Source organism: Eleutherodactylus coqui, chromosome 1, assembly GCF_035609145.1.
Source record: "Eleutherodactylus coqui strain aEleCoq1 chromosome 1, aEleCoq1.hap1, whole genome shotgun sequence".
NCBI classification, from domain to species: Eukaryota; Metazoa; Chordata; class Amphibia; order Anura; family Eleutherodactylidae; genus Eleutherodactylus; species Eleutherodactylus coqui.
The window spans coordinates 278,130,399-278,150,391 of NC_089837.1; the positions used below are offsets into that span (position 1 = coordinate 278,130,399).

At 46.1% G+C, this 19,993-nt stretch overlaps 1 protein-coding gene across 3 annotated transcripts in view; it reads left to right on the plus strand.

Moving 5' to 3' along the window:
* SYNRG (synergin gamma) overlaps positions 1 to 19,993 on the plus strand; it is a 242,020-nt gene that overhangs the window by 131,351 nt on the left and 90,676 nt on the right. The window lies entirely within an intron of this gene.

Here is a 19,993-nt window from a genome sequence, read left to right on the forward strand (position 1 = left end):
CTCCATTTACTAAACTGGAATTGCTAGGATAATTATTAAGTGTTTAAGCACATGACAGTCGTCCCAATGTAAAAGGGCCCTTACATGCAAGATAGTAACTGACATTCTTGAGAGTAAATTCACATATGGAAGATTTCTATTACTAAAAATCCGTTTCATTGATCTAACTGGGGTTGTTTTACCAGCAAAATTTTTTTTCTTTCTTGGACCAGCTGCAAAATGCCCTGCAACAAATCTGTCACTGTTGAACAAACCCTTAGTGATCTTTCAGACAGGCAGAGTTTGGCTACAACACACAGGAAATTTTTCACCAAAATCCGTATGGGTCCGTACGGATTTTGATGTGGAGTTAAAAATGGTTTACAGGGGTTGTGCAATTGTATTTTAATGATGGGCCTAGGATAGGTCATCAGTAGGACCCCTGCCAATGAGATGTTCGCTTGGCTCCTGTGCTCATGCGATGATGCTTGCAGGAAGAAGACAGTTTCGTTCTACCTGCAGTAGTCAGGCTTCGTTTTACAGGCAAATTTCCTTTCTCATCCGTGTCATTGGAGGTGGGGTGGGGAGGGGCAGCTTGAAGATCCTGCATGTAGCTACTGCAGCTAGTTGGCGGACGCTAAGCAGAAAAAAGTATTGGATCTTCCCGCTTCGCTCTATTTGTCCTGCAGTTTTTGCTTAGTGTCCTAAGGAGGCAGACCTATTTTTCTCGCCGGCCTTTCTGGCTCGGGAAATAACAGAGGTGTGGAGCTAACCATTTTGTTGTCTGCCCCAACCTCTGAGGAAAAGGAAGCACGTTCAAGTCTTAACTTGTATGTAGCCTGCTAGCCAAAGTGTTTCCCCTCGTTTTTTTACTGGAGCACTCCCTTCCTCATTAAAGACAGATGAGTGTCAAGGTAGATAAGGCTGGAGCAGTAGAGCATCTCGAGGGGCAACGATGGTTGAGTATTTGCCCTACCAAAGGTTCCCTTCATCAGTTCCCCATAGACCAGCTCAGATCCATATCCCTTCTGCAAATGTCTCAAACTTAAAAGAGAGACCTCTTCTTCTCTCTCTCTTTTTTTTTTTTTCTTCTTATAACTGGGCTAGTTCCCCTACTTATGTTTGGTGCAGGGTCTTCCTGTCTCTCAGGTCATCCCTGTCAGTTCTCTGGCTGCTTCTGGTTCATGACTGAGCTAGCTGCCAGCTTCAAGTGTGGGTGAAGTGGTACTGCCAGGCCTTCTTTCCTTCTCTGCGCAGCGACTTCCACATTATTGCGGTTGTGCCTGGGAGCGCTCCTCTTCCGGCCCCGCTCAGGCATCTGCTGAGGGCGGGAAACTGTTATGTGCCAGTGGGACACTGATCAAAGTAAAAATCTAGGCCCTAGCTTCAGGCTTGCTCAGTGCCTTCGCCTCCCTTTTTATCAGTGGTCAGCGTGCTTTTTTTTTTTTTTTGAGTAAGGCTCCCTTTTTGTTCCTTCCCTCTTCCTGCACAGAGGTCCGCCCCTTAAACCATGCTCTCAGCATGGGTTGTGCTGGGACTTGCGGTTTCACAATGGATGACAAGAGGCTACACTAATTTACTCAGCATCCGTCCAGCAGTTTTCCACATCTGCAATTCAGCTAAGCTCTGTCTGGCGGCTAGCTACCCCGGTACTGCTTGCAGTTGTACTGCACCTTGGTGTTTAGGTAACAGTCCGTGGTACCTGTTTTAGTGCCTTGTTTAACACTAGAGAGGAAGACTCAAGACGGGTCAGCCAGAGCTATATTTTTATGAGTGCTGTGGCTGTAAAACAGAGTTTGCATGCGGCCTTTTTGTCCTAACTGTATCTCATCACGGCAGGTGACCATAGATCTGACTAGTAGCCCCCATCCCATTCAGCCCTCTCAGATCGCCGAGCTAGAATTGGCATACTCCCTGCCACTGGCTGTTTCAAGCCCTGCTCAGGTGTCCACAGTGATTCTGGATAAGTTGAAGGTGGTGGGTCCTTTTGGGGCCAGTTTTCACCTCTTTCTGGGTCAGCTAAGCTGCTGTTGAATCTGTCAAGTTACTGCTCAGAGGTATCCTCTCCAGTTCTTTGCCTGGGGAATGGGCAGATATGCCGTATCAGGCCAGACAAAGAAGTTTGATTTTGTGAACCTACCCTAACGTAGTATGTAAAGCCCTTTTGGGGGGAAAATTCCTTTTCGACTCCCTAATGGCAATCGGACTAATCCTTGGATCAACCCCTAATAGTTCCTACCTGCCTGTATATCCGGATTAATAATTAACCTAAGATTTATATCCTGTAATCTCCTTCTGCTCTAGAAAGACATCAAGTCGCCTTTTAAACTCCTCTTTGGATTTTGCCATCACCACATTCTCAGGCAGAGAGTTCCACAGTCTAACTGCTCTTACAGTAAAGAACCCTTTTCTGTGTTGGTGATGAAACCTGCTTTCCTCTAGACGTAGCGGATGCCCTTTCATTACCGCCGTAGCCCTGGGTATAAACAGATCATGGGAGAAATCCTTGTATCGTCCCGTCATTTATTTATACATAGTTATTTGATCACCCCTCAGCCGTCTTTTTTTCTAGAGTAAATAATCCCAACTTCCCCAGTCGTCTCCACAGCAGCACCACCTGAGATAGCCTCCTCCTGATAGGACAGGAACACACCGAGAAGTTAAAAGCTCCCCCCTTCCCCACCTTCCTTAGTGTCTTCCTGTCCTGCCAGGAGGCAGGATCTCCGAGAGGGGCTGGTGGAAACGCCAGCCTGAAGTCATAGTCACAGGCGGATCGGAGGGCAGTGGGTCTGCCTGTCCTCCCTTCCTGTGGACGACTCCCGGGACGCCACATGGGGTGGTATCCCCCGGTCCTCCTCCTCCTCCCCCGGTATAGGACTGAGCGTGGCGCTCCGGGAACCCCTTTGACGCGTCGAAGGGGGCGGGGCGCCGCGTCACGTGTCCAGCGCGGTGACGTAATCACGCACACGTCTCGAGGTGCGAGGAGGGGGCGGGGCTTGGCGAGGAAGCGCCAAATTAAAAAAAAATGGAACCTGAGAGAAGAAAAGAAGAGAATCCAGTGCTACAGGTCGCAGGTGGGTGTCTGCAGCATTGGTATATGACATGAGTGCTCCAGCACCAGACACCGCTGAATCTTCAGCCACAGCGGCCGTAAGTAGCCAGTGCGGCAAAATGTACTATGCAAAACCCAATACATGGTATCTGGAATATTGCATGCTTATCCGCAAAAATGCTCTGTTGATCTGCTAGGGGATAAAAAAGACATCCCTCCCCCAGAACAAAACCCAAAAAATGTGCGGAGTGCAGGTCGAGACTGCCAGCTACGTACCAGAGGCCCCTATGTAAGGCGTGCGTAGCGAAGCTAGTTAAGGAGGAATCGGGAGAATTCATGGAGGACGTTAGAAAGCTGGTTAAGGAGGAGGTACTGATCAGCTTTGACGTTGCAAATGGCGCCGCCGGCGGGGGCATCCGGGGCGAAGCGCCAGAAAAGGGTGCATATTCCAGAAGAACTTTCTGACTCCGAGAGCTCAATCGGGTCGGAACAGGAGGAACCAGCGCCCGAAGAGTCCTCAGACGATGAGGACTATAAAAAGTATTTATTCCACCAGGACGACTTAACAGAGCTTATTAAGTCGGTCAGGGCTACGCTTAAGATGGAGGAATCCAGAGAACCACGTACTCTGCAGGACGAGATATTCGGGGGACTGGGGGAAAGACTTAGACACACCTTCCCAGTCCATAATAACATTACTAAAATAATCCAGAAAGAATGCAAGAAGCCCGACGCGGGATCATTCTCCGCTAGAGGGGTAAAAAGAAGATACCCTAAGGACGAGGTGTGCGCGAGCTGGGAAGAGGTATCCAGGGTAGATGTCCCAGTGGCCGAGGTGGCTAAGAGGACGACCCTGCCCTTCGAGGACGCCGCACAATTAAAGGATCCAATGAATCGCAAGGCTGAAGGCCTCCTGAAAAAATCGTGGGAGGCAGCAGCGAACATACTCAGACCAGGGGTCGCCGCCACTTGTGTGGCTAGGACTCTGGGAGTATGGTTGGAGCAGTTGGAGCTCCACATAACAAACAAAACACCAAGAGAGCAGATCCTAAACTCCCTCCCTATTTTACGGATGGCCACAAACTTCTTAGCGGATGCATCGGCAGAGACAGTTAAGCTCTCAGCTAAAGCGACAGCCCTGTCTAATTCTGCCAGAAGGGTCCTATGGCTGAAGTCATGGTCGGGCGATTTAGCCTCCAAGAACAAACTATGCGCCCTCCCATTTTATGGCCAATTTCTATTCGGACCGGACCTCGACAAGATCCTCGAAAAGGCGGCCGACAGGAAGAGGGGATTCCCGGAGGAAAGGCAACAGAGGGGGAGGACCTTCTTCCGGGCCCCAGCGCAACAGGCCGAGTCTCATCGAGGCAAAGGCAAGACAGGCCGCTGGAGTTACCCCAAAGGGGGTAGAGAAAGGAATTTCCTCTAACCCCCACCAAGGGGACCCAAAGCAGAGATCCTGACGCCATCCCAGTGGGGGCAAAACTGGGGAGCTTTGCGGATCGGTGGGCCACGATCTGCGAGGGCACATGGATCCCAAAGATCCTACAGCAGGGATGCCAGATAGAACTAGCATCCCCCCCAGAAGAAAATACGTCACCACAGGGGGCTCAGCGCAACAATTGCGCCTACTAAGACGGAGCGTTCGAGAACTACAGGAGCTAAACCCAATAGCCTCGGTACCTCAGAACGAAGAAACCTGGGGCCACTACTCCAGGCTCTTCCTAGTAAGAAAACCTTGCGGGAAACCGTGCATGATAATAAACCTGAAGCCCCTGAACGTCTTCATCAAGTACCGGAAATTCAAAATGGAGTCAATCTCCTCAACAATAAAGCTGATACCCAGAGGAGCCTATATGGCGTCTATAGACCTAAAAGACGCATACTTCCACGTGCCGATCCACGAGGATTCTCAGAGATACCTGAGGTTCGCAGTGGATATGGGGGGAAAAATAACCCACCAGCAGTTCAGATCTCTTCAGTGCCCCGAATTTTTACCAAAATTATGGCAAAGGTAGCCGCCTACCTGAGGAAGAAGTCGGTCCTGATAATACCCTACCTGGACGACATCTTGATCGTAGCAGGGTCCAGAGAGCTCCTGACAGAACACCTGGTGACAGTGCTTCTCCAGTTCCTAGGATGGATTATAAACTGGGAAAAATCCAGCCTGGAGCCCAGCAGAGAGAAGGTATTCCTGAGTATAACACTCAACTCGGAATCCCAATGTTCCCTTCTTCCCGAGGTAAAGGTACAGAAGGTCAGTCGGCTGGTCAGAACCTTCCCGCGGAGACAGTCATGCACGATTCGGGAAGCTATGTCCCTCCTAGGAAGCCTGATGTCGTGCATTCCAGGGGTAGCATGGGCCCAGGCTCACACCAGAGCCCTGCAGACCACAGTCCTTGCAGTTTGGGACAAAGACAGTCCTCATTAGGGACAAGAATGTGCATCCAAAACGCAGTGAAAATATCCCTATGCTGGTGGACATCCCCAGCAAATCTGCGGAAGGGGGTCCACTGGATACAAAACCCAGCCACACACATTACGACAGACGCAAGTGCCTGGGGATGGGGAGAGCACGTGGGAAGCCAGCTTCTTCAGGGTCCATGGCCGAAGGAGATAAAAAACAGGTCCTCAAATTACAGAGAACTCCAGGCGGTTTGGAGGGTCTTACTTACAACAGCTGGGGGACTCATTACAGAATCAACATATAAAGATCCTGTCGGACAACACCACCGCGGACACCCATATTCGGCACCAGGGGGGCACGAGGTCTCCCGCTCTACAAAACATCTTGCGGAAGATCTTCCACTGGGCAGAAGGCCGGGTCCTCTCGATTTCGGCAACACATTTAAAAGGAGTGCTGAACCAAAGGGCGGATTTTCTGAGCAGAAGGCGGATAGACCCAGGCGAATGGTCTCTCTCCCAGGAGGCATTCAGAACCCAGACCAACAGGTGGGGCCCCCCACAATTAGACCTATCCGCAACCAGGGAAAACGCGAAAGTGAGGAGCTTCTTCTCCCTCCGGCTAGGGGACCGTACCACAGCAGTAGATGCCCTAAGCCAGGACTGGGGAGAGGGACTTGTGTACGCCTTCCCTCCAATACCGTTGATTCCAAAGGTCTTGCAGCATTTTGGAACACAGGTATGCACGCTGATCCTGGTGACCCCCTTCTGGCCAAAGAGAAGCTGGTTCGGCCTTCTGACAACCCTGAGCATCCAGGACCCAGTCATCCTCCCGACTCGGGCAGATCTGCTAACACAAGGGCCACTGAACCACCCAGGCGTAGACAGACTCCACCTAACAGCCTGGATCTTAAGGAATCCTCACTAAGAGGAAGGGGGTTCTCAGAAAGAGTAATTGAGACATTAATGTCAAGCAGGAAAAAGACAACCAATCTTATCTACCAGAAGGTTTGGAAAAGGTTTTCCTTATGGAAGCAGGGAAGGGATTCCCGGGACTCCGTCCCGGACATCCCCTTAATCTTAAAATTTTTACAGGAGGGCCTAGAGATGGGCCTCTCTCCAAGTACCTTGAGAGTTCAGGTTGCAGCCCTTAGTGCTATATGTGACACCAAGTTCTCAGAGAATAGGTGGATCAGCAGGTTTCTGACCGCAGCAGATAGATTAAGACCTAGGCCCACAAATATGTGTCCAGACTGGAATCTTAATTTGGTCCTGAAGGCGATGTCAGCAGAACCATTCGAACCGATTGAGGCACTACCAATAAAAATGCTCATGATTAAAACGGCATTTCTGGTGGCCATCACCTCAGCAAGACGAGTTAGCGAGCTGCAGGCCCTTTCTATTCGCCATCTGTTCCTTAAGATCACGGACACAAAACTAGTGTTTAAAACAGACCCAGCCTTTTTGCCAAAGGTAGTGTCTCCTTTTCATAGATCCCAAAACGTAGTAATCCCATCATTTTTCAATAGACCTAAAGATGAGGGAGAAAGAGCCCTAAACCGCCTGGACGTCAGGAGAGCAGTCCTGAGCTATATCGATACCACAGGCCACTGGAGACGGGACGATAATCTGTTTGTCCAGTTCTTTGGCCCAAACAAAGGGCACAAAGCAGCAAAAAGCTCCATAGCCAGGTGGATCCACCTGGCCATTACAGAATCCTATAGGGCCCTAGGGAAAGAAGCCCCCTCGGCTCTTAGAGCCCATTCTACAAGGGCAGTAGATGGGCCGAGCATAGTGCAGCATCAGTCGAGCAGATATGCAGGGCCGCAGTTTGGAAGAAGCCACACACTTTCGTTAAACACTATAGGGTAAAGGTGCAGCAGGACGAGGACATGGCCTACGGCCGCAAGGTCCTCTCGGTGGCAATCCCCCCCTAGAAAGATTTAGTTGGTACGTCTCAGGTGGTGCTGTCGTGGAGGAGACTGGGGAAAAAAGAGATTATACCTACCCGATAATCGGGTTTCCAGGAGTCTCCACGACAGCACCCGTACATTCCCCCCCAAAGAAGGTAAATAAATAGAGGTACAAAAGAAAAACGTTGAAATATAATTTCCCTTAAAAAAAAAAACTGTTAGGTAAAGATTTAAGTTAAGCTCCTACCCCGGCAATTCGTTAGAATCCACTGAGGAAGGTGGGGAAGGGGGGAGCTTTTAACCTCTCGGTGTGTTCCTGTCCTATCAGGAGGAGGCTATCTCAGGTGATGCTGTCGTGGAGACTCCTGGAAACCCGATTATCGGGTAGGTATAATCTCTTTTTTTTTTTTGATAGCCTCCCTGGGTATTCCAGTCCCTTCATTCCATGTATTAGTTTAGTTGCCCTTCTTTGAACCCCCTTCAGCACTGTAACATCTTTCCTGAGCACCAGTGACCAGAACTGTGCGCAGTATTCCATGTAAGGCCTAGCAAGTGCTTTATATAGTGGGAGGATAATATTCTCGTCCCTCGCCCATATACCTTTTTTAATGCACCCCAAGACTTTAATTAGCTTTTGCAGCAGCTGACTGGCACTACCCTAGATACAGCCAATCTCGCAGTGCATGCTTTGGCGGCTTCACTGGCAATATGCTACACATTGTGACTAAAATAATGGGATGCAGATGCATCCTCTAAAAGGTCTCTAACAAATCTCCCAGTTGTTGGCGCAAAACTATTCGGCACCCGACTGGATGAAATCATCCTTGTTGCCACCAGTGGGAAAAGTTCTTGCCTATCATAGAATAGTCCAAGATGGACGGGAGTTACTCAGAAAAAAATCTGTTTTGTTCCTTTTGTCCCGGGGCCTCAAATAGTAAAAAAGCATCACAAAGTCTAAAGCAAGGGCTCTCTTTCAAACTCAAACCCTTTTGGCGACCATGACTCTGAAAGATGCCTTGTACTAAATCCTCCGCATGATGGATGGTCCCCAACCAATATATCCAGGGTGGGAGGGCGACTTTCCTGGATTCAGGGAGACCTGGCTCGCACATGTCTCAGACACCTCAGTTTGGGAGATTGTGTCTTTGGGCTGTGCTATAGAATTCTCACAACCTTCTGATTGCTACTTCTACTCCAACATTCCGAGGTTTCCTCCGAGTCAAGGCCTTGACTCAGTTGATACAGTCTGTTTCCCAGGGCGTTATCATTTCTGTTCCACCTTCTCAACGTTGTACTCCAACCTAAATCAGTATGTAGGGGTTTGACCTTTCCACACTACTCTGGACCCTTTGTCCAGATTCGGTTTAGTCATCATCCACCCCAAGTCTTTTCTCTCTTCCTTGCAATAAGCAAATTTTCTGGGCCTCTCCTTAGACAAAGCTCGAGTCACCAGTGAGGCTGCTTCACCTCCAGAGGCAGATATGCTCTCTGCCTATCTCCGAGGAACTGCTCTGGGATGTCCCACAGTCTTCATGCTGTGTCTCCTAATGATACAGATGAAAACGCAAGATATAAGAGTTATTTGTATCCTAACATGACGTTTTATTATTTGTAATTTTTACCTATTCCTGCTTGACTGTTCCTACTGTTTCCATACAGCGAAGCTGGAGTAGCTGACACTTCTGCTTGGTGTCCACCTCCTAGTGGCTATACGCCTTCAAGCTGAGTCTCCCAATGAACGAGACAAGCAAGTCATTTTATTGCAAGACCAAAGTCTTGTTGTTCACTTCAATGGCTACTTGGACTGCAATACGAGGCCTGGCCACTGCAGTGGGAACGGAGCTGTCTGCTTCCTGCAAACATCAGCTTATTGCACGAGCTCACTGGTCCAGAAAAGAGGTGACTGGTAGGCATTCTGGATGGCATACCCCTGCTGATCTACTATTGGGCCTATCCACAGAATAGGCCACTATCCGTAGCTTTCAACTGGACAACTCATTTAATCCTATTGGCAATTCCAGATGAAAATCCACATTTAGACATGCACGTTTTGATGCAGATTTCTGCGGCAGCATATTTGGCTCACCCAGCTTCCTGTCGCATACCCTAACGGCACCATAGCGTAGATTGGCCTCACATGGACGTATTTGCACATGCAAAACTTGCTCACAATACACAGAGAATGGAATCCATTGATTTCAATGGGTTCGTTCACATTACCGTAACTTGTGTGCACATTTCGGTCATGAAAAAGATAATACAAAGTGCTCTAGTTTTCTACATATTTGTGCACCAAAGGTCCACGTAGAAGTCAATGGAGGATGTGCAAATACATATGCAATATGCAAGGAGCTGTGTGAAGCACTACATAATTCCTCTGTAAAAAGAACACCTATGGAAGTCATTAGACTAAACTAGCCATTTCAATCAGTGGGTCTTTGTTTACCGTGTGAAAATTAAGTACAGTAAACCTCGCTGATAGACACACAAAGAAAATCTGCGCATACACTCCTGTTAAGGGAGCCTTCGTTTTATTGTGCTGGGGGTACATGACAGGTTCCTTTTAGGGAATTTGTTAGGCATTTCTAATTCCTATTTGATGAATCCTTCTAGGTTATCAGTGTTAGCTCTGTTCACACCGTTTTTGCCACACAGTTTTCATGTGCACTGTATTGTACTTCATTACTATTTATGTCCCTGCTTTTTTTATTTTATTGTAAAATACGTAGTAAACATATGCTACAAATCTGCCGTTCTTGAGCATTGGCATCAGATTTTTGATACATAGCGAAGAAAATAACTTGCTGGGATTGCTTTGCAGTGACTTGAAACTACACTAGCAATTTCTTTGTTAATGTTTTTTTTTTTTTCTATTGAAAAACAGTATTCTTTTTTGAAATACCCTATACCTGTCATTTCATCAAATATGTAAAGGCATGGGATTGTAGCTCTCAACCCTTTAGTGACCACCCCTTGCCTTTTTACGCCCTGGCTTGCTCGGCTTTAATCCCCAGGGACGCAATAACAGCTGTGGATGTGACAGTTCCATGCTGCCGGCTCCCGGAGGTAGCTGACCACCTGGAGCTCAGTCCAATACAGAGAAAGCAGCAGCACTTCCACAAACCATGTTAATGGTGCTAGGTTCCACAAAGTATGCAAAGCTCAGGATACAGGGCTCTACTCCAGAGTCCTCAGTACATACCAATAAGGAGATGAGCCTCATAGCCGGGTTGTTCTTTAAATATACATCCAAGGGATGCTCTTTTATTTCTCCAAATAATAAAGACACATGCGACGTTTCAGCCCCCACAAGGCCTTTGTCGAGCTCAACCTGGAGCTGTAATCCCGGGCCGCGAGACCCACCCCGTATGCCAGCGATCATATGAAACTTCATTAAAAGTAATTTCAGGGCAGCTGAAAGTACTCACCCCCGTCCTCTGTGATGTCCCGCAGCATTCTGGCCTACTGGTCCCGATGGTGCCTTCTGCGCATTCGCGCCTGACATCATATGGATCGTATGCATGAGGGGAGATGAAATTACGTACTTAAGGCCCCCAGGATTTATCTACGGACCTCAGCACGGCTTCTGCGCATGTGCAAAAGACTCGAATTGCCAGGGTGATTCAAAATGTCCCTGCTCCTGGCTACCAAACATAGCCAAGAGTCTGAGAATTTCACAGGGGGGCCGCGTTATGCGGTCCCTGGTTGTTAAAATAAAAAAAGGTAAAGTTTCACCACCCATTACTGATCCGATCAATGACGGGAGGTGAAATTACTTACCTAAGGCCTCCGGTGTTTTATCCCGACGGGATCTGTATCCACGGACCTTTCCCCCTTGGCAAAATGACAGATCCAAGCACAGAAGCTGGGGAGGGCCCAGGAAATTTAAAGTCTCCTGGCCACTTAAGGTAGCCGAGAGCCTGAAGCAGTCACTGAGGGCTGCGGATAATTGCGATCACGTAAAAGTTAAAATGCAGTTTAAGTTTAATGCTCCTTTCGGCTTGAGCCCCATTGTCTGCATATGGACATAATATTAGGGCCACAATGGGTATGTTTCAGAACACAGGACAAACAGGGAAATCCATTTTGGGGTGCAAGTCGTTATTCATATGTGTGTTGTACAAAAAAAAAAACTGTTTTTTAAATGATTGCCAAAAAAATGTAAATCATAATTTTTTTTCCTTCTGCTTTGCTTAGATTCATTCAAAAACTGTGTTGTCAAAATACGCAGTACACTCCTAGATGAATTTGGTAAGGGGTCTAGTTTTCAAAATGGGGTCATTTGTGGGGGTTCTCTGTCGTTTTGACAGTTCATGGGCTCTACAAGTGTGCTATGGGGCCTAAATCACCTTCAAGCCAAATTACTGTTCTGAAAGCCACCATGGGCCCTGTTATGCATACCGACATAAGATTAGAGCAACAATGGGAATGTTTCTGAACACAGAATAAACAGGGGCTATCCATTTTGGGTGCAAATCCTCCTTATGTGCATTAGAGAAAATAATCCAGTCTTTTAAATGACATATTTGCAAAACTATGAAATTTTATTTTTTCTCCTAAATTGCATTAATTCCTAAAAAGAAACGGTGAAATCAAAATACTCAAGACACCTCTCAGTGAATACATTCAAATGTGTATTTTTTTAAATGGGTTCATTTGTGGGGGTATTTATCATTCTGACACCTATGAGCCTTTGCAATCCTGGCTTGGTGCAGGAAAACAAATGTTATTAACCAATGTTAAATTTGTACATCTTCTAAATGGTTAAAAAAAAATGAAGTTTTTCCAATGTGCATCCAGAATAGAGTAAACACATGGAAATATGTACAGTATGTTTGCACATATTTGAGATATTGCAGTTGAAAATGTGAAAAAATGACAATTTTTTTCAAAATTTTCCCACTTTTGACACTTTTAATAAATATACATAAATTCTATCAGTCTATTTTTACCACTTAAAATGAAGTACAATATGTGGCGAAAAAACAATTTCAGAATCACTTGGATATGCAAAACCTTTATGGAGTTATTCTATGTTAAAGTGACATGTCAGAGTTCCAAAATTTGACCTGGTCATTAAGGGGTTAAGCCTCGGATTATGTTGTAATATGATGTGGGATACATCCTTTTGCTACTTTTCCTGCAAAGTGCCCCTACTCTGTTATCCATCCAGTCACTTTCAGTGGGCACTATCCCTGCCTTGAGAGGTCCACCAGTACTGCCCACTGATTGGATTATAACAGAGCAGGAACCAGAGCTGTGGCCACATGCTGGTGCTTCCTTTTCCTTAGTTGCCTCCTGCATTTGACCGATGGGAGTGCTGCTCTGCTCTTGAGACTGTCACTCTTCACTGAGTGGAGAGAACAAGAGCTGCAGAGCGCAGAGATATCTGTAAGTAGATGCAGGAGGTTGGCAGAAAGGATTTGTAAGAACTGCAGTATTGGCACAAGCATAACACAACTGTCTGACAGGTACAGCATAGCAGGCTTGTAGAAGGACAGGGCTTTATCAGGACTGATGGCTGCTTACTGTACAGTGCTGAAATAGAAGGGAGGAGAGGTGGCACACTAGTTTACAAAATGTGATTGTTCTTAGCTAGAGAAAATGTTATAGCAAACTTTCAAACCTACTTGGGGTTTTTCTTCAGGCCTAATGGAATAGATCTGAAGAGGTGTGTGTGTGTTAGTGTGTGTGTGTGTTAGTGTGTGTGTGTGTTAGTGTGTGTGTGTGTTAGTGAGTGTGTGTGTGTGTGTGTGTGTTATATACCCAGGGTATTAGTATGCATGCGCACATATGAAAAGGCATAGACATGGTGTGATTAATTTGCACTTAAAACAATACCAGAACAGGATGAATAGCGGAGTAAATACTTATTCATCTGATAAAGAATGTGAAAGCTTTAGCAATGATTATTGCTAAAATAACCACACAACTGAAAGAACTGACAACGTTTCTGCACAAAATTACAGGTACAGATAATTGCTTTTAATCACCTCTATTTTCCTTCATTAGTTAAAGGTAACTCAGTAGTTGAGGTTTGCTCAGCTAGGCGTGTGTTTTCTGCAAGGGATTATCTGGCCAGCAGATTTCATTGTCTTTTCCCTGCATGAGTAAACCATATACTCATTGTGTATGCAAGGCAAATAAAAACTCATTCTATTCAAATGAAACCTCTTCAGCTGCCCAATGATGTTTTTTATGCTGGCTAAAGACCTGCAGCTAACAACAAGTAAACAAATAGTGCACAACTGCCCACGTTTACATGTAATTTATCATTCATAGAATGGTAGAGTTGGAAGAGACCACCAGGGTCATCGGGTCCAACCCCCTGCTCAATGCAGGATTTACTAAATCATCCCAGACAGATACTTTTCCAGCCTTTGTTTAAAGACTTCCATTGAAGGAAACTCGCCACCTCTCGTGGTAAACTGTTCACTCATTGATCACCCTCACTGCCAGAAAGTTTTTTTTCTAATATCTAATTTTTGTCTCCTCCCTTTCAGTTTCATCCCATTGGCTTTTAGTCTTTCCTTGTGCAAATGAGAATAGGGCTGATCCCTCTGCACTGTGGCAGCCCTTCAGATATTTGTAGACAGCTATTAAGTCTCTTCGCAGCCTTCTTTTTTGCAAGCTAAGCATTCCCAGATCCTTTAACCGTTCCTCATAGGACATGATTTGCAGAACGCTCACCATCTTGGTAGCTCTTCTCTGAACTTGCTCCAGTTTGTCTGTCTTTTTTTAAAGTTGGGTGCTCAGAACTGGACACACATTGAAGTCTGACTACGGAAGAATAGATGTCACAGCTGTGTTAAAGGAGCACGATGTACTCCCTATGTTTTCAATGGGGCCAGCACTGTTGCCGCTTGCCCCATTGAAAACAATGGGCGATAGCGCAGGTTTTTCTTATTGCTGCGAGGCTTGAGTACACACAAAGCAAATAAGTATGAAACCATTGTAAATTATCGGTTTCATAATCATGCATTTTAACTCACTCTCGCATAGCAAGAAAACCTATCGCTAGGGGGGTTAGAGCCCCTAAGTTTACAAGTCATAGAGCCTTTGATCCAGATTATCTATCTATGCATTACACTGAGCCCGTTCAGGTTGCCTTCACATGAGCAGGATCCGCTGACTACTTTCCACTAGCACAATTGCCTCAGCGTTTACAGTACAAGCCACATGGAGGGGATTTATAAAAAAAAAAAAAGAAAAATCTTCCCATGATGCAGATATTTTCTATGACAAACCGGCAGCAGATTCTTATTTCGCAGCATGCCAATTTATGCTGTGAAATTGCGGTGTGGAATTCAGCTCTTGATATACAGGGTTGAATTCTGCAGCAGTTCTACAAGTGAAAATAAGGCCACATCCGCACCATCTAGGTGAGGATTTGGCTATTGTGGAATTCTTGTGCAAATGTTGTGGGTATTCTGTTGTGGAATATCCACAGAGAGTCTCCCACCTGAGAAGGCAGGCTTGTGCTAGCTAAGCCCTACCCTCCACTCCCTTTAAACTGTTGTAACTAGAGACAGGCATCACTTGACAATAGGCAGTGGATAGCATATTAGAAGGAAGTGGCCAGTACTTTGGAGCAATTTTTAAGGCAGAAAGTGTGTTTTTTTTCCCTGTAAATTGCAAATTTTCAAGTTATCACATTGAAAATGCTTATGTTAATATGATAGGCAATCTATAGTGACTATTTAAAGGCTATGTACACCTTTGCACCAATTTGTTTTTTTTTGCATTTTTTTTAATCGGTATGTTTTTGAAAATGAAGACTTTTTGTATTTGGTTTTCATTAAAACTGTCAGCTTGTATGGATTCTATGCTTCTGCAAACTGGAGGACTGACCATGGCAAAATCAGCCCCTTCCCTGCCACCCTGTTGTGAACAGTATGCTGTGGGGAGGAACACAATACACAATAATGATTTTCTGAGAAACAACCACTCAGGGGCTTTCTGCATTGACAGAAAGAAGGTAGAACATTGTCATTTGTAAGCTAATGTGAGTCTTCGATACAGGGAGGTGCAGTCTATGTAAAGCAGCGTCATTGTTTATTACATTCACTCCAAGTTATAAGCAGTAAGAGAGGATCAAAAACCTATGATAGGGCTAGAGAACTTTTATTACAGGGGGCTGTATGCAGTGTTGGAAGATGCTGATAATCTCCCCAGCCACTAGGCCCTATCATCCTGCACCTTCTGGTACTACTTTGTTATGCTCTGCTCTAATATCCATCCAGATCATCTGTCCATAGTTAAATGCAAAGGCATTGTGCACTAGTCATTTACTTTTCGTTTTGTCACTCAGTTTCAACCAGCATAAAAATCATTAATAGTTCGCTCACTTCTCGTTGCGTCTAAACGCTCCCGGCTCAGTGTTTCACATACAACGTGAAGGGCTGAGCAAGAAGTTGGTGATACTCAGCGATGATCTGCCTGCCTAAACATTCTACACGAGTGCAAACAATTAGCATTACTGACACTCGCTCGTGCACATCGTTTAGCTCTCAGTCGTCCTGTATAAATGGGGACTTGGGCTCCATTTTTAGTGGAGCTCATCTCCCATCACCTTGTCATTTGATCTACAGAGGGCATTGCATTGTAATCAGCTTCAGCATGCTTATCTGTTCCATGAATACCAATGTATTTTCCACTGGTAATAAATCTTTATTTGTAAATCGCCAACTTATTCCGCAGCGCTTTCAAAGCATGAGGGAATACAAAACAGAACGACAATTATATGTGGTATACAATTATTTGGAAAGAGACGGGGTTGGGGTGACACAGGGGCAGGAGATGAGGCACGGGGGAACACAAACAGTACATAAATTCACGTGGTATTTAGTTATTAGGAAACCGAACCGGGTAGGGGCAGAAAATGTATATGATAGGCAAAGTGGAAAGTGTGGGGAGCGATGGGGAGGAGGGGGGGGGAGGATATTGGATCAGGAGATTTGGTATGCCCCGAAAAGGTGCGGTTTTAAGCCTCGTTGACACGGGCGACAGTCACACAATTTTGTTGCGTTGCTACAATGCTACAAATCACATGTATGTGAAGCCTATACTTTTCTATGGGTTGCTTCACACATGCAATGTTTTGTAGCATGCAACAACACGACACAAAAACCTTGTGGGTACGGTGATATGCTCGCGACTCGTGAGGTTTTGTAACCCATGTTTCCCTATGGAGCCTTCCTCCTTGTTGCATCGCACAAAAGCGCATTGTCGTGCGATGCAACTTTGACAGTAGGAAATCCTACTGTCAAAACCCTAATCTAAGCCGTGACTGCAGGGGAAAAAAAACACATACATCACCTTAGAAGCGCTGTCAGCCCAGCTGCATCTTCTCCCCCGGGTCCCGGCCCTGTTTCTCTCCATTCTCTTCTGGCCGGAGATTGAAAAATCCCTGCCTCCTGGAGGTGCTGGCTGTGATTGGCTGACGCTTAGCCAATCACAGCCAGCACTAAATTAGCCACTCTCAGCCATTCATCAACTGCTGGCTGTGATTTGGCTAGGTGTCAGCCAATCACAGTCAGCGCTTCCGAGAGACAGGGATTTTTCAATCACCGTCCAGAAGAGAAGATGATGATCAGGGCCGGGCCCCATGAGAAGATGCGGCGGAGCCATGGAAAGCGCAGGAGAGGTGATGTATACTTTTTTTTTTTTTTTTTAATTTCTTCAGCTATGGCGGATTTTTGGGGTAAGGCTTATATTTCAACCCCCCCTCCCCCCCGCCCTCCAAAAAAAAAAAAAAGAATAAATAAATCCTCACATATAGGGCTACACAGTGGCGCGACTTTGTAGCGCTACACAATCGGAATATTGGCGCAAGAAGACGCAGCGATATCACACGGACCAGCGATATCACTGCGGTTTTCTCGCGGCAATGCCATGTCGCCCGTGTGAAATTCCATACATCGGGGATTGTCTGGGTGTTTTGGAGTAACACGTTGCAGAGGACCGGTGCTGCTCTAGAGAGGTCCTGGAGGTGGGCATGTGAGCATCGTATCAGAGGGGCATTTAATCTAAATGTGTCAGCTGATCGGAATGCGCAGGCTGGGTGGTGTACGGACAGGAGGGAGGCAATGTGGCGCGGCGCTGTGAAGAGTTTTGTGGGTGAGGGTGAGGTCATAGTCCAGAGTGACCCCAAGACAGCGGGCATGCTGTCTGGGTGTTATGGTACCAGATACTGATATGGAGTAGACATATAGAGAAGAGGTGGCAGCATAAAAAGGTGCTTCAAAGTTTTATGAAAATAAGACACTTTGTTGTTTCATCTTAAAAAAAGAGGGAACGACTTCACACACTTCTCTGCCCCACATTCTCTATACAGGAGAATAGACCACATACTAGTACCGGCTTCATTTCTACCCCAAATTTCACAATCTAAAATCCTCTCCGTCCCTTGGTCCGACCACAGTCCAGTTTCCATAACCTGCAACTCTCTAATGTCAAAACCTACTAATACCTCCTGGACTATTAACGATTCTTTGTTGGCGCTCCCCGAGATAATGGCTCTATTAACACCTAAACTTGAGGAATATTTTACCATTAACAGCTCTTCTGTCTTATCCCCCATTTCCCTCTGGCAAGCTCACAAAGTAGTACTCCGCGGTACCCTGATCCAAATTTCCTCTCGGAAGAAAAAGGAGCGCTTGCAAAGACAATTAGACCTTGAACAGAAAGTTTTACAATTAGAAGAAGCCGCTAAAAAATGTCCATCCCGAGAAAATACGAAGGCCCTTTCGCAAACTAAGACAGAATTGGATCTGTGTATCACAGAATTGGTTGAAAGAAAATTACGTTGGTCCCATCAACGGTATTACATACTAAATAATAAACCAACAACGCCACTAGCCTGCAGACTTCGCACCCACCCCACAGTGAACCCTTTCTTTAGGCTCCGCACACAACAGGGCACTGTCACGGCAAACCCGTTGACCATAACAGCCGAATTCAGACACTTCTTAGCCAAATTATACTCTCAACCACAAAACGTGCCAACAGACCTTCAGGACACATACCTTCGAGACACCACACTCCCTACACTACCAGAATCACTACTGGAACGCCTGGCAGCCAAAATTACTCCAGATGAGGTCAAGGATGCAATAAAAACGCTTAAAGTAAATAAACGCCCAGGGCCAGACAGCTTCTCCGCTTCTTACTATAAAAAAAATTCTCCCCACTACTTCAAACGCATTTTGCTAACTACTTTAATGCAGTGCGAAACGGCCAACACATTGGATAAACATCACTCATGGCAGCTATTAGCATGATTCCCAAACCCGAGAGAGATCCGCTGGACAAACAAAGCTACCGGTCTATTTCTCTAATTAATATTGATATAAAACTCCTCACTAAAATTCTAGCCTCGCGATTAAATACGGCATTACCATCTATAATCGGAAGAGATCAAGTAGGTTTCGTCCCCGGCCGCCAAGCCCCAGACAGCATCCGCCGGATAACACACCTCACACATATCTGTCAAGCTAGGGGCATCCCTGCAATGCTGCTCTCCCTGGATGTTTACAAAGCCTTCGATGCCTTGAGCTGGACATACCTGTTTTCGGTATTAGAGCATTGGAAGTTTCCTGCCGAGTTTTTAACTTGGCTACGCATCCTTTATAACTCCCCAAGAGCCTTTGTTCGTTACAAGGGCTTTTGTTCTGACAACTTTACGATCCAGCGGGGCACAAGGCAGGGCTGCCCACTCTCCCCGCTCCTCTTCATTTTGGCCTTAGAGCCCTTAGCTATAAAGATTCGAAATAATCCTAACATTAGAGGAATAGAAATTGCAGGGGTCCACCACAAAATCAGCATGTTCGCAGACGATATTCTCGCCATAATATCATCCCCCTACATTACAATCCCAAATCTCATGGCGGAACTGTCCAGGTCCGGGTCAATCTCTGGTTTAAAAATCAATGAAACCAAATCAAAAGCTTTCAATCTCACCCTACCTCCACACATACTGTCCTTACTACAAGCTAATTTTCCATTTCAGTAGTTGACGGGGTCACTGGGTTATCTGGGAGTGAGCTTGACAAACTCATATGAAAAGCTATACACACAAAATTACATACCACTCCTCCGAAAATTTCGTCTAATGTTGGAAGGCTGGGACAAATACCACATATCATGGATTGGGAGGGTGAACTCCTTGAAGATGTCATTCCTTCCCAAACTTCTCTATTTTTTCAGAGCTCTTCCGGTTCAGGTTCCAGGGCATTTTTGAAAACCCTTCAACAGATGACCCTCCACTTTATCTGGAATAGCTCTATCCCCAGAGTGGCACGTTCCACCTTGTACAGACATAGACGACAAGGAGGCTTGGGACTCCCACAGCTTACAAAATACTACTAGGCGGCCCAGTTGGCGTCCCTACACTCCACTACAAATACCCCTCTCTGGCTTTCGATAGAGGCCATGGAAATTCACCCCCTCACAGTAGATTCACTACTATGGATCCCCCCGACTCATAGGCCTGTAATAACTAATCCAATTATAAAACACTCTCTAAGAGTTTGGGACTCCATAAAGCACTCCGGGAATCTGCTCTCCTCCCACCTACCCTTGCTGCCACTCTTACGTAATCCGCTATTTTTGACGGGTTACGACTCCCCTTTAGCTTTTCAAAACT